Raw genomic sequence first — 12,509 nt, 5'->3', positions numbered from 1 at the left:
CCCGGGCTGGTGGTTTCAGTGTCGCTAAGAAGCGAAGAGGCCAAATGTGGTGGTGCACACCATTAATCCTAACACTGGTGAGGCAGAGGCAGGTGGAAGATCGGAGTTCTGAGGCCAGCCTGGTCTACAGAGCTAGCTAGTTTCAGGCCCACCAGACCTACATCATGAGAACCTATGTCTGAAACAAACTAGATGGACAAGCAACTTGGCTGTGACATCTGTTATTTCATTGCTATGGGGTTGAATCGGATGACCAGGCCGTGTGGGCAGCTTATCACTGCAGAAGCCATTTGGTGGATTTAAAAAAAAAAATCTTTTTCGAGGCTCTAATTATCCCTTTTCCCCCTTCCTTCTTTAAACCTTCCCATATACCTCTTCCTCACTGTTCTCCTTTGAATTCTTGACCTCTTTTTCTTTTTTTCTCAAACCATTTTTTAAAATCAAGGACATAAGGGCTGGAGAGATGGCTCAGCAGTGAAGGCCACTGGTTGCTCTTCCAGAGGACCTGGGTTCAATTCCCAGCACACATATGGCAGCTCACAACTGTCTGTAACTCCAGTTCCAGGGGATATGGTATCCTTCACACAGACACACATATAGGCAAAACAGCAACACACATAAAAATCTTGAAAAGAAAAGAAAGGGGGAAAAGAGAAAAAAATAATTATTAAAAGCTAGGTAGTGGCAGGGCACACCTTTAATCCCAGCACTTGGGAGACAGAGTCAGCCAGAACTGAGTTTAAGGCCAGCCTGGTTTACAGAGTGAGTTCCAGGACAGTCAGGGTTATGTACACAGAGAAACCTTGTCTTGAAAAAAACCTCAAAATGAAAAATGAAAGTTTAACTGAGCTTTCGGTTTAAAAGGACCAGAGTCAATAGGGTACAGCAAAGGCATGGGGGCAGGGACAGTGGCGTGTGTACATCCTGATCTGCAAAGAGGAAGCGAAGAGAAACCATGGGATACCAAATCTTTTTAAACCTCATAGCCAGTCCTCAGTGACACAAAGCCTCCAACAGAGACACACCTTCCGATCCTTCTGAAAGAGTTCCACCAACTAGGGACCAAGCTTATGGGACCATTCTCATTCAGATTACCACACATGCACACACATGCATTCCACACAGAAACATGCAAAGAAAGAAACCCCATACCTAAGCCACTTGAGAGGCAAAAGCAAAGGAATCCTCAATCATACAGAGCGCTCAAAGCTGACCTGGGTTACATGACACCACCTCTCAAAAGAAATAAAACCAAGGGACTACAGACAAGGCTTGGCAGTTAAGACCAGAGCTGTTCTTCCAGAGGACCCAGGTTCAATTCCCAAGTAAGTAAAGAAGGCTATATGGCTAAAGCAAAGAATTTTCTGAGTTGGGGAATGAAAATATTACCAACTGAAAAAAGGTAAAACAGAGACAATGTCTTCATAGAACTTTAAGGAATTTCATAACAAAATTCCAGTGTTTCTACAAAATCGGAGAATGTATTAGAAACAGACCCTCACACCCTCAGAAAAGCAATGTTTTTGGAGATAAACGGGAGGGACTGTGTCCACCGGAGAAGGATGACGGTGATGGTTGTCTCTGAGACAGAACCAGAAGGCACGGGCTTCCTGTCAGCTGAGGTCTTAGCAGGATAGGAGGTGTCATGGATTGATTTGAGGAAGGTTTTATGAAAAATAACTTTGAAGCAAGGTTTTAAAAACAAAAGCCGTGGGCTGGAGAGATGGCTCAGCGGTTAAGAGCACCCAACTGCTCTTCCAGAGGTCATGAGTTCAATTCCCAGCAACCACATGGTGGCTCACAACCATCTGTAAAGAGATCTGATGCCCTCTTCTGGTGTATCTGAAGACAGCTACAGTGTACTTATATATAATAAATAAATAAATCTTTAAAAAAACAAAAAAACAAAAAAAACAAAAAAACAAACAAAAAAAAAACCAAAAGCCGTGTGTCAACCACATGGCTCAGTGCGTGAGGGAGCTTTTGAGGGGAGCCTGATGGCCTGAGTGTTCAATCCCTGGAACCCACACAGCAGAAAGAGATTGAAATCCCCAAGTTAGCCTCTGAGTTCCATGTGCATGTGCATAAGGTGATCTTAGCTTCCATGTAGACTAGCATGGCTACACAGTCCACTTCTGGTCTGTCCTCACTAGCCCAGGCCTGACCCACATTTTTCCTCAGTCACAGAAGCCCCTGTCAGTAGTCGCCTTTCAGCGGCAATTAATTCCCCTTCCCTGTGTGGTTAATATTCCACAGAGTCACGACACTAATGGGGGTCAGGCAGTTGTAGCTGACTAAAGGAGGGAAGCAGAGACTTCCAATTTCCTCAGTTCCCCAGAATATCCTGGGGCTTCCAACTGTTACTCACAGGGCAAACTGTAGATCATAGCGAACTAATGAAGGTCATTCCCTTTATTAGGATTCTTCATCCAGATACCATTGCTTCAATGACATTTAAAGCCGCATAGAGAGGAACTGGGGAGATGGCTCAGTGGTGAGGAGCATTCGCTGATCTAGAGGGCCCACAAGGCAGTTCACAACCATCCATAACTCTAGGTCTAAGAGATCCAGCACCCTCGTCTGGCTCCTCTGGTACATGCTTGTGCATGGTGCACATACGTACATCTAAACCGAACACACATGTTTTGATTTCAAAAAAATTCAGAACCATGTACCCATGAAATTTTTATTTACTTTTATTTATTTTTTATGAGATACGTTTTTTAAAAATATTAAGTGGTTTAAAGTTCTAGATCTGAGTACACTCATATGTGAATGTGCATATGGAAGCCTGAGCTCTGTGTTTGTGTTTCCCTCTTTTGCTCTATGTTTTAAAAAGCAATTATTACACTTAATTGGGGTAGAAGGGAGGTACAATACACGTGCAGAAGTCAGGAGACAACTGGCAGGAGTAAGTTCTCTCCTCGCATCTGTAGGTCGTGGAGATCGAACCCAGGTCATGAGGTTTGCTGGGAAGCGCTTTAACTGACTGAGCATTTGCTAGCCCACTGATTTTTTTTTTTTCTATTTTTCGGAGCTGGGGACCGAACCCAGGGCCTTGCGTTTGCTAGGCAAGCGCTCTACCACTGAGCTAAATCCCCAACCCCCCGATTTTTTTTTTTTAAGGCAGATTATCTCATTGAACCTAGAGTTTACCCTTTACTCCAGGCTGGCTGGACAGCAATCCGCTAGAATGCTGTCACAGAACTAGGATTATAGGCACATCATGCTGTACCTGGCTACTACAAGGCTCCTGGGGATCTGACTGTTGAGCTTCAAGCAGCCAGCACTTTACTCACAGCTGAACCATCCCCCAAGCCCCAGACTTGACTAATATATTCTATCCAGTAAAAATTCACACGAAAAGCTATCTTTATTTATCACCCATAGATGTGTGTTAAAAACACTTTGGGACAGATCTGGACCTGCTCCTAACTGAGGAGTGAACTGTAGTCCTCTTTCCCTAGGCACGGATTTACTTCCATCATTTCAGTTATCCACGGTAAACAACCTGAAATATTAAATAGAAAATTCTGGAAATAGGCTGAGGAGATATATATATGTATATATATATATATATATATATATGTGTGTGTGTGTGTGTGTGTGTGTGTGTGTGTGTGTATATATATATATGTGTGTGTATATATATATATATATATATATATATATATATATATATATATAATCTTAGTGGTAAAGTGCTTACCTTGTGTGCCCAAAACCCTGCGCTTGATTCATGTATACACACCTATTCACAGTATAAGTTTTACAGTTTTTATGCTGGAGCCTCCAGTTTCAGAGGATCAAATCCAATGCCCTCTTCTGGCCTCTGTGGGTACTGCATGCATGCAGAGCACAGACATACCATGCAGGCAAAAAACACTCACATATAAAATAAAAATAAATCTTTAACCTGCTGGCCGTAGCAGCACACACCTTTAATTTCAGCATTCAGGAGGTAGAGGCAGGTGGATCTGAGTTCAACACCATTCTGGTCTATACAGCAAGTTTCTAGAACAGCTGGGGTTATATAGAGTGCTTTTGTCTCAAAAACAAAACAGGAAGCAGAGGCAGGAGCATGTCTGGTCTACACAGTGAGTTCCAGGGCAGACAGGGCTACACAGAAAAACCCTATCCCAAAAAACCAAAATGAACAAATAAAGTATACTATGTCAGTGATTTTTCTCATTGCTGTGACAGTTAAGTATCTGACAAAGGCAATTTAAGGGACAGTTTATGGGCTGGAGAGGTTAAGAGCACTGTCTGCTCTTCCAGAGGTCCTGAGTTCAATTCCCAGTAACCACATGGTGGCTCACAACCATCTATAATCAGATCTGGTGCTTTCTTCTGGCCTGCAGGAATACATGCAGGCAGAAAGCTGTATGGTGGATACATAATAAATAAATAAATAAATAAATAAATAAATAAATAAATAAATAAATGTTTTTAAAAGGGGACAGTTTATTTGGGCTCACTGGTGTAAGAGAAGACAGTCCATCGTTATGAGGTCCCCAAGGTGTGTCTCCTAGGGGATCCCAGATGCAGTCAGGCTGACCTTGAACATTAGCTTTCAGCCACATCCTAGTGTAAAGAAATCTTCCTCCTTCCCATCCAGGCTTGAATCATCCCTTTGTCCAACCATGTGCCCACTCTAAACACTACCCATTCATTAGTCTCTTAGTGGCTGCCTGCCTTCTGGGACAAACTGTCACAGTGTATCAGTCAGTGTTAATGAACACAGCTGGTTCATATCTTGGTAACAAAGGAGCATGGAAGAGAAGTGCCTTCATCAAAGAAAGGGAATGGGAGGATTTATTCCGGGCTCCTGTACACATTCATACGGGAAGGCACTTAAGGGTCAGGCACTTCTTGCTCATACTCAGTTTAAAGTCCTAATCCAGGAGTCATGGACTGCAGCCTTGGGTCTGTATTCCTGGATTAGCTCACAGAAAATGCGTTCAAAGGGTAAAAAGCTAGACCAAAAAAAAAAAAAAAAAATACTCGCTTGCTTTTTTTCTAGTTTTAGCTGAAGCACAAAAGGACATTTGAAAGTGCCTGAAGGTGCCTGGCTTGCCTTGTTGCTAACAGCGGGGTTACTGGTGGGTGGCCCCCATTGCACGACTAACAAGCCCAGAACCTTACTTTGCTTGCATTGTCCGCCTGGATTTGTTTGTTCGCTTGGTTGGTTTGAGGGTGGTTTGGTAGGGGTGTTCGTTTAAGACAGAGCTCACTATGTAACCCAATTCGTTGGTGAGCTTGAGAATTCTACTTCAGCCACCTGAAGGTTATAGCCAAGAGCCACCATGAGCAGATTGTCTCTCGTTAAATAACAAAATATCTTTTTTTTTTTTTTTTGGTTCTTTTTTTCGGAGCTGGGGACCGAACCCAGGGCCTTGCGCTTCCTAGGTAAGCGCTCTACCACTGAGCTAAATCCCCAGCCCCTACAAAATATCTTTAAAAACATTTTAGTTATCTATATGGAGGGGGTGGCACATGATGGGGGATTGCATATGGGAGGGGATGGCATATGGATGTGACTATGGGTGCCCTGGAACCCAGAGGCTGATGCATATCAGACACAGATCCCCCTGGAGCTGTAGTTACTGGGGTTGTAAACTTCCCGCACCCTCTAGAACACAGTGTGTGCTCTTACTTTATCGCTCCTCTCTCCAGTCCCACTAGGAAAATTATTTTAAATTGCATTTTCACCGTGGCTCACCTGTGCACGTCAGAGGACAGCTTTAGAATGCCGTTCTCCCCCCAACCCCATTCTACCACATGGGTCCTGGGGAACCAAACTCAAGCCATGAGGGTCAGGTGCAAGTGCCTTTACCCTCTGAGCTCCTCTGTCACCCACTCCACCTTATTGATGACAAATTCTGCGGTGATAGTTAACTTAAATTTCCTGATGTGGATGGTGGTGCCTTTAACCCCAGCACTCAGGAAGCAGAGCCTGGTGGATGTCTGTTAGTTCAAGGCCAGGGTCTACAGAGCAAGTTCCAGGACAGCCAGGGCTACCCAGAGAAACCGTCTTGAAAATGATTTTCCCGGGTGTTGATTTCCTGTGAATTGGGATATGGACGAACACTTTGACTAGAGATGCAGATGCAGCCTGTGCTCATTGGAACATTCTGTAACATTATCAACAACGGAGGGATTCAACTTGACCTGACTGCAGCTCTGGCAGCCGTGGTTACTGCAGAATAATCCTGTCAGGTCCTTTCCCATTGTTTTCCACTGGGCAATAACAAAGCTAAGCCATCAGGATGATGTGGGTTTTGCCACCCACACATAGTGCCAGAAGTGCAGGGGTGCTCCCTCCCACCGGAAGTGCAGGGGTGCTCCCTCCCAACATCTGTGGTACTAGCTTGAGAAGAACAAGCATTTAAGTTCCTTTTGTTCTCGCACCATAAGCTCCCTCTGCTCACACAGATTATTGGGATCCATGGATCTTACTGTCACCCAGAAACATGCTGGACAGAAATTCCCCAGTAGATGTCAGTCTGAAATCCTAGGTTCGTCTGCAGAATGCTGTGATAACAAACCACACACACTCCGCTCTTTCTTTTTTTTTTTTTTTTTTTTTTTTTTTTCCGGAGCTGGGGACGGAACCCAGGGCCTTGCGCTTCCTAGGCAAGCGCTCTACCACTGAGCTAAATCCCCAACCCCCACTCCGCTCTTTCTAAAGACATTGTGTGCTGTGCTTTTGTTTCCGCATGAAGACTGTACCAGTAATTTAGTACTAATGGCAACAGCAGGGGATCAGAAATTGGACCTGTTTAGGGCTATTACATTAGCCTTGGGACAGAGCAGTTGATCAAAGAATTGAAGATACTGGAAATGATGTCAGTGGTCAATTTTTAGAAACAAGGCAGAGTAAGTTGGTCATGATGGCACACACCATTAATCCCAGCACTCAGGGGGCAGAGTTAGGCAGATCTCTGAGTTCGAGGCCAGGCTGGTCTACAAAGGGAGTGCCAGGACAGCCAGGGCTACACAGAGAGACCCTGTCTTGAAACAAACAAGCAAACAAAACAAGGCAGAACAGGTGGTGCGAAATGCCCTTCTGGATTTGCAGAACCTGGAACTTGTACTTGCAGTTATCTACTGTCTTGGTTTGATTTTTGTCAACTTGATGAAGCTGGGGTTATTTGAGAGAAGAGAGCCTCTGTTGGAAAAAATACCTCCATCAGGCTGGTCTGTAGGCAAGACTGAAAGGCATTTCCTTGATTAATGATTGATGTGGGAGGGCCCAGCCCATTGTGAGTGGTGCTACCCTCACTCCATTCCCTACGCCTAGGGAAGTATTCCTGGGTGGTGTGAGAAAGCCGGCTGAGTACTGTCCCTGGCTCTGGGTTCCTGCCTTGGCTACCCTGGTGACCTGGTGACCTGTAAGCCAAATGTCTTCTTCCCTAAGTTGCTTTTGGTTGTGGTATTTATTGCAGCCTTCAACATCCAACTAGAACAGCATAGCAACGATCTTACCTGGAGCTCTCCTTGGCCATTTGAACTTTGAGAAGGACATTGTAAGGGCAGGAGTCTCTCGGTGGCTGGCACCTAGCAAATGCTTCTCCCCACAGCAAATGATGAGACGGGTAACTCTGTGGTCTAAGACATGTGCTGACCTTGGGCTGCCTGTGCTGAGAAGGCTGTGTGAGTTTGTTTGGGTCAGCCTACAGTTCTGTTGGCTAGGCCCAGAGCCAAAGACAGAGTTGTACAAGTGAATAAACACCAACCATTTTATTGAGTTGCCTTGACACTGTGCAAAAACGTCCCACTGAGGGTACCATTTCATATAAAGTCAGATGCGGTGTGTGTGTGTGTGGGTTTGTGTGTGTGTGTGGGTTGTGTGTGTGTGTGGGGTTGTATGTGTGTGTGGGTTGTGTATGGGGGGTTTATGTGTGAGTTTGTGTGTGTGGAGGGGGTTTGTGTGTGTGTGTGGGGTTGTGTATGGTTGTGTGTGTGTGTGAGTTTGTGTGTGTGGAGGGGGTTTGTGTGTGGGGGTTTGTGGGGGGGTTGTGTGTGTGGGGGTTGTGTGCATGTGGGGTTGTGTGTGTGGTGATTGTGTGTGTGGAGGGGGGTTGTATGTGTGTGGGGCTGTGTGTGTGGGTTGTATGTGGGGGGGTTGTGTGTGTGTGAGTTTGTGTGTGTGTGGGGGGCTGTGGGGGGGTTGTGTGTGTGGGGTTGTGTGTGTGTTTGTGTGTGTGGAGGGGGTTTGTGGGGGGGGGTTGTGTGTGTGTGGGCTGTGTGTGTGGGGTTGTGTGTGTTGGGTGTGTGGGGGTTGTGTGGGGGGATTGTGTGTGTGGGGGGTTGTGTGTGTGTGGGTTGTGTGTGTGGGGTTGTGGGGGGTTGTGTGTGTGTGAGGTTGTGTGTGTGGGGGGTTGTGTGTGTGTGTGTGAGTTTGTGTGTGTGGAGGGGGTTTGTGTGTGGGGGTTTGTGTGGGGGGGGTTGTGTGTGTGTGTGTGGGTGTGGGGTTGTGTGTGTGTGTGTGGGGTTGTGTGTATGTGTGGGTCGTTGCTTGCTTTTTAAAAGGGCAGGTGGATGCCATCAAGTTGCCTGATGACCCATTTTTGAGCCCTAAGACCCATGTGGCAGAAGAGAACTGACTCCCTCAAGTTTTCCTCTGGCCACTGGTGCACTGTGACACATTCTGCCTAGAGCCTGACAAAGCCAACCAAGCAAGGAACAAGGTGATACATGACAGAGAATTGTATTAATTGATGAGCTAGTTGGTCACAAAGTGGCCAGCAAGAGGACAATGCTTCCAGGAAGCCGATTATTTTCTAGAAACAGGTGACTGGAGACAGGGTAGGTGGTGCCTTCCCATGTGTGAAGTCAGTGGCCAGGGATGCGGATGTGACCCTGGTCACTGGTCACATAAGTTTTTCAGTTCTGCAGACCTCAAGTAAAAACAGTGATGATTCTCATCAAAATCGTTATTTCTCGGAGTTATTCTTACTTCTGAGTTGTGCATAGTTCCTGGCATTTTACACAATGGCAGGCCAGCGCAGGTAGCTGACCAGAGACCTGGTCTTGATCAGCAAACACAGTGATTAAAAAAAAAAAAGGTGATGTGTACACCTTTAGTCCCAGCAGAGGCAGACAGGTCTTTGAGTTTGAGGTCAGCCTGGTGTACATAGCGAGTTCAAGGACAACCAGGGCTACACCTGTCTCCAAAAAAACCAACCAACCACCAACCAACCCTCCCTCCACTTCACCTGATAACTTTGGAGCAAAAATGTCAGGTGGAATTAAGTATGAAGTCAGGCATACAGACAGGGTGGGGCAGAGAGGAAGAGAGATTGAGATTGGATTTTAATGTTCTGTTTCAGTTGCAAAATCAGCTTATGAGAGGGAGGCCCTAAGAGCAGAAGGGTCCCCTTTGTAGTTTGTTATGGGGACACTGAGTCCCAGCAAGGACCCACGCCCTCTGGCTTCATCTCCACATTTCTGCCCTTCCATCACCACCTTCCCCCTCCAATGTGGAATTTTACAGCTTCTGCTCTCTCTCCTCTCCTTTCTTCATCTTCCAAGAAACCTGTGTGGAGTGGATCACCCAGCTGACCTCTAGGCCTGGAGAGCCTGCAGGTCAGCAAGGTCCCGCCCATCTAACAGCTTTCCTACGGTGACTTCTCTGGCAAGTGGGGGAAAGACTTACAGGAGAGGAAGCATCGGGTGAGAAGTCTGTTCTCTGTGTGGCTGCTGTGGAGTGAAAGCACACTTTTATGCTCTGAGTCCAAGGGGCTTTCGACCAGGGCACCCTTCCTCCAAAGACAGAGTTTCTACCTGACCCAAGCCCACATCACACACATGTGCCATTCCATTCAGACACAAAGAGGAACCTGGGCTGGACTGGGAGAAATGTCACTCTACCCGGGGCTCCAAATGTTGGCATGTACTCCCGTGGGTGTGGGGCGGGCAGGCACGCTGGCTTTTGCATCTCTAGGGTGGCCTATGCCTTGTTCTGATTGAATGTTTTAGCCTTGAGACAAAGCTATAGACCAAGCACTGGTGTTCCATAGCCTGAAGCTCGGTGTCGTCCTTGGACCCCAGCCTGGAGAGATGGCATAAAGGCACTACTAGCCTGCAAGTTGGAATGCCCCAGATTCTCCAGTAGAATGTGTGGCCACTCTCAGGCACTAGGGATGGGGGAAGAGAAGGCTCCTCCCAGGCACCAGGGATGGGGGAGAGAAGGTCCTGGGAGATGAGAGGCTTGCACCAATTCTTGCCATGGTGGGATCCATGGCCTCGCAGAGAACCTGCTAGAGACTTACAGGTTGCTGTGAGACGGCACACAGTAGGGGCACACTTTGCCCTTCCTGTTGCTTTTTACCATGCTTGGTATTACAGAGCTGACCTCGATGCCAGGAAGACTTTCCTACCCTCGTACTTACAGAAAAATGGAGACAAGTCTGGCCAGTGGGAAGAATGGCCTGGGTTATTATTTTCCCAGCATCCTCTTGTAGCAGCCACTTTCCTCCTCCGTAAGGTGCAGCACCTGTGTGTCATCCCTCCTTCAGCTACAGGCTTCCATGCATCCCAGCTGCCTGCCCTTATCCCTTCAAGCTCAAGGCTGGTGACAGCTGCGCTCTCTCTGATACTTTGAGCCCTGGACTGATGACAGCACTAATTCACCCCCGCCTCCCGACTTCTCTAATGCCCACCATCTGTTAAGTAGGGCTCTGGACAAACTCCTTTCTCCTGTATATGACATCAAAGCTGTGCCTGGAGCTGGAGCAATCTAGTACTTCCTGCTTCCCCAGTGTGTCTTTCCGGATGCCAGCTTAAGAGGGAACATCCAGCAAAGATGGCCCGTGTTATGTGCCGGGATGCCGTGTCCCTTTCCTGAAGATACCCAGCCACTCGGGGGAGTGGAAGTGGAATCCAGGTCTCCTACCAGGCCCTGTGTCTCAGGGGTCGCCCGTCAAGCCTGGGGGTGAATAAGGCTCAACAAGAGGGGTTTGAGGGGTTGGGGATTTAGCTCAGTGGTAGAGCGCTTGCCTAGGAAGCGCAAGGCCCTGGGTTCGGTCCCCAGCTCCGGAAAAAAAAGAACCAAAAAAAAAAAAAAAAAAAAAAAAAAAAAGAGGGGTTTGAATCCTCCTGGTGGCAAATGCTCGCTGTGGCAGCAAGGTAACCTGCCACAACCAGCCACCAAACCAGGAGCCTGAACTGAGGGCACGGTGTCAGCTTCCCTGACCCCTACAGACAGCAGCCCCTTGTGTGGGCGACTAACCTCTGGACGACCCCCACCTTTCCAACACTTTGCAGTTGCTAGCATTGTTGGAAACACCTGCAGTGGTTTTTCTGCTAGCCACTCACTGCTACACTGTCATCTTCTGTCTTTAAATGTAGCGCACTCTCAACCCAGCCATGAGAGCTTAGCTTCAGCACTACGGTCCACTGTAATTAGTTTAAATTACGGGTAGATGTGTCTCACAGAGGCCAGTGGCCTCACGTCTCCTGGAGCTGGAGTCAGATGGTTGTAGCCACCTAATAGGAGTGCTGGAGGACTGAACTACTTTGGGGAGAGCAGCTAAATTCTTTTGACTTCAGCGCCATCTCGATTCGACACTGTGGCCAGAAGATGGCAGTAAGAAGCCAGACACCAGCAGTGGGAAGGCACACAGCCTACAGGTCTGAGGAACATGTCTGCCAGATAGTCCGTGCACTTGGGAAGAGGACCCCCATCTTGCAGCCAAGACATTTCCTTCTAAACATCACACTTTCCTTCAGTTTCTGGTAAGTATGGAATAGGTAAACTATCATCCTTAAGATGCTTGAGAAAAGATTGCTCTACACCCTTGGGGGCCTGGAATTCACTGTGTAGAGCAAGCTGGCCTTGAACTTGCAGTGTCCCTCCTACCCCCGCCTCTCAGGTGCTTGGACTACAGACGTGCACCACTGTGCCTAGCAAGAACAGAAAACTCTTTACAAATTAGTAACAAGCTGAGCAGTGCTTGTACCTTTAATCCCAGCACTGGGGAGGCAGAGGCAGGTGGATCTGTAAGTTTGAGGCCAGTGTGGTCTATAAAGCAAGTTCCAGGACATCCGGGGTTACACAGAAAAACCCTGTCTCAGAAGAGAAACCAAAAAACAAAACAATGTTTTGCCTACATGTATGTTTGTGCAGCATGTATGTGCCTGGTGTCCACAGAGGCCAGGAGAGCATGGTGGATCTCCTGGGCTTGGAGTTGTAGATAGTTATGAGCTGTCATATGGATGATGGGAATGAAACATGGGTCCTCTGTAAGAACACGCAGTGTTCTTAACTGCTGAGCAGAAAACAGATCCAGCCAGGTCCGGTGCCACTGAGCAGTAATCTTAGCATTTGGGAGGCTGAAGCAGGAAGATTACGACGACAGCCAGGCTGGCCTAGGCAAAGACTTTTTCTCAAAAAATCTCCATACAGATATCAGAATTCAGGTAGATGTGTAATCACATATATTTGTATCGTGGGGAAGTAGTAGACATGAGTAAAGTGCCCAGGGAGGCCAGAAGGCATCATG

This window comes from Rattus norvegicus, chromosome 8 (genome assembly GCF_036323735.1).
Source record: "Rattus norvegicus strain BN/NHsdMcwi chromosome 8, GRCr8, whole genome shotgun sequence".
NCBI lineage: Eukaryota > Metazoa > Chordata > Mammalia > Rodentia > Muridae > Rattus > Rattus norvegicus.
Note: the sequence above shows the minus strand (reverse complement) of the source record.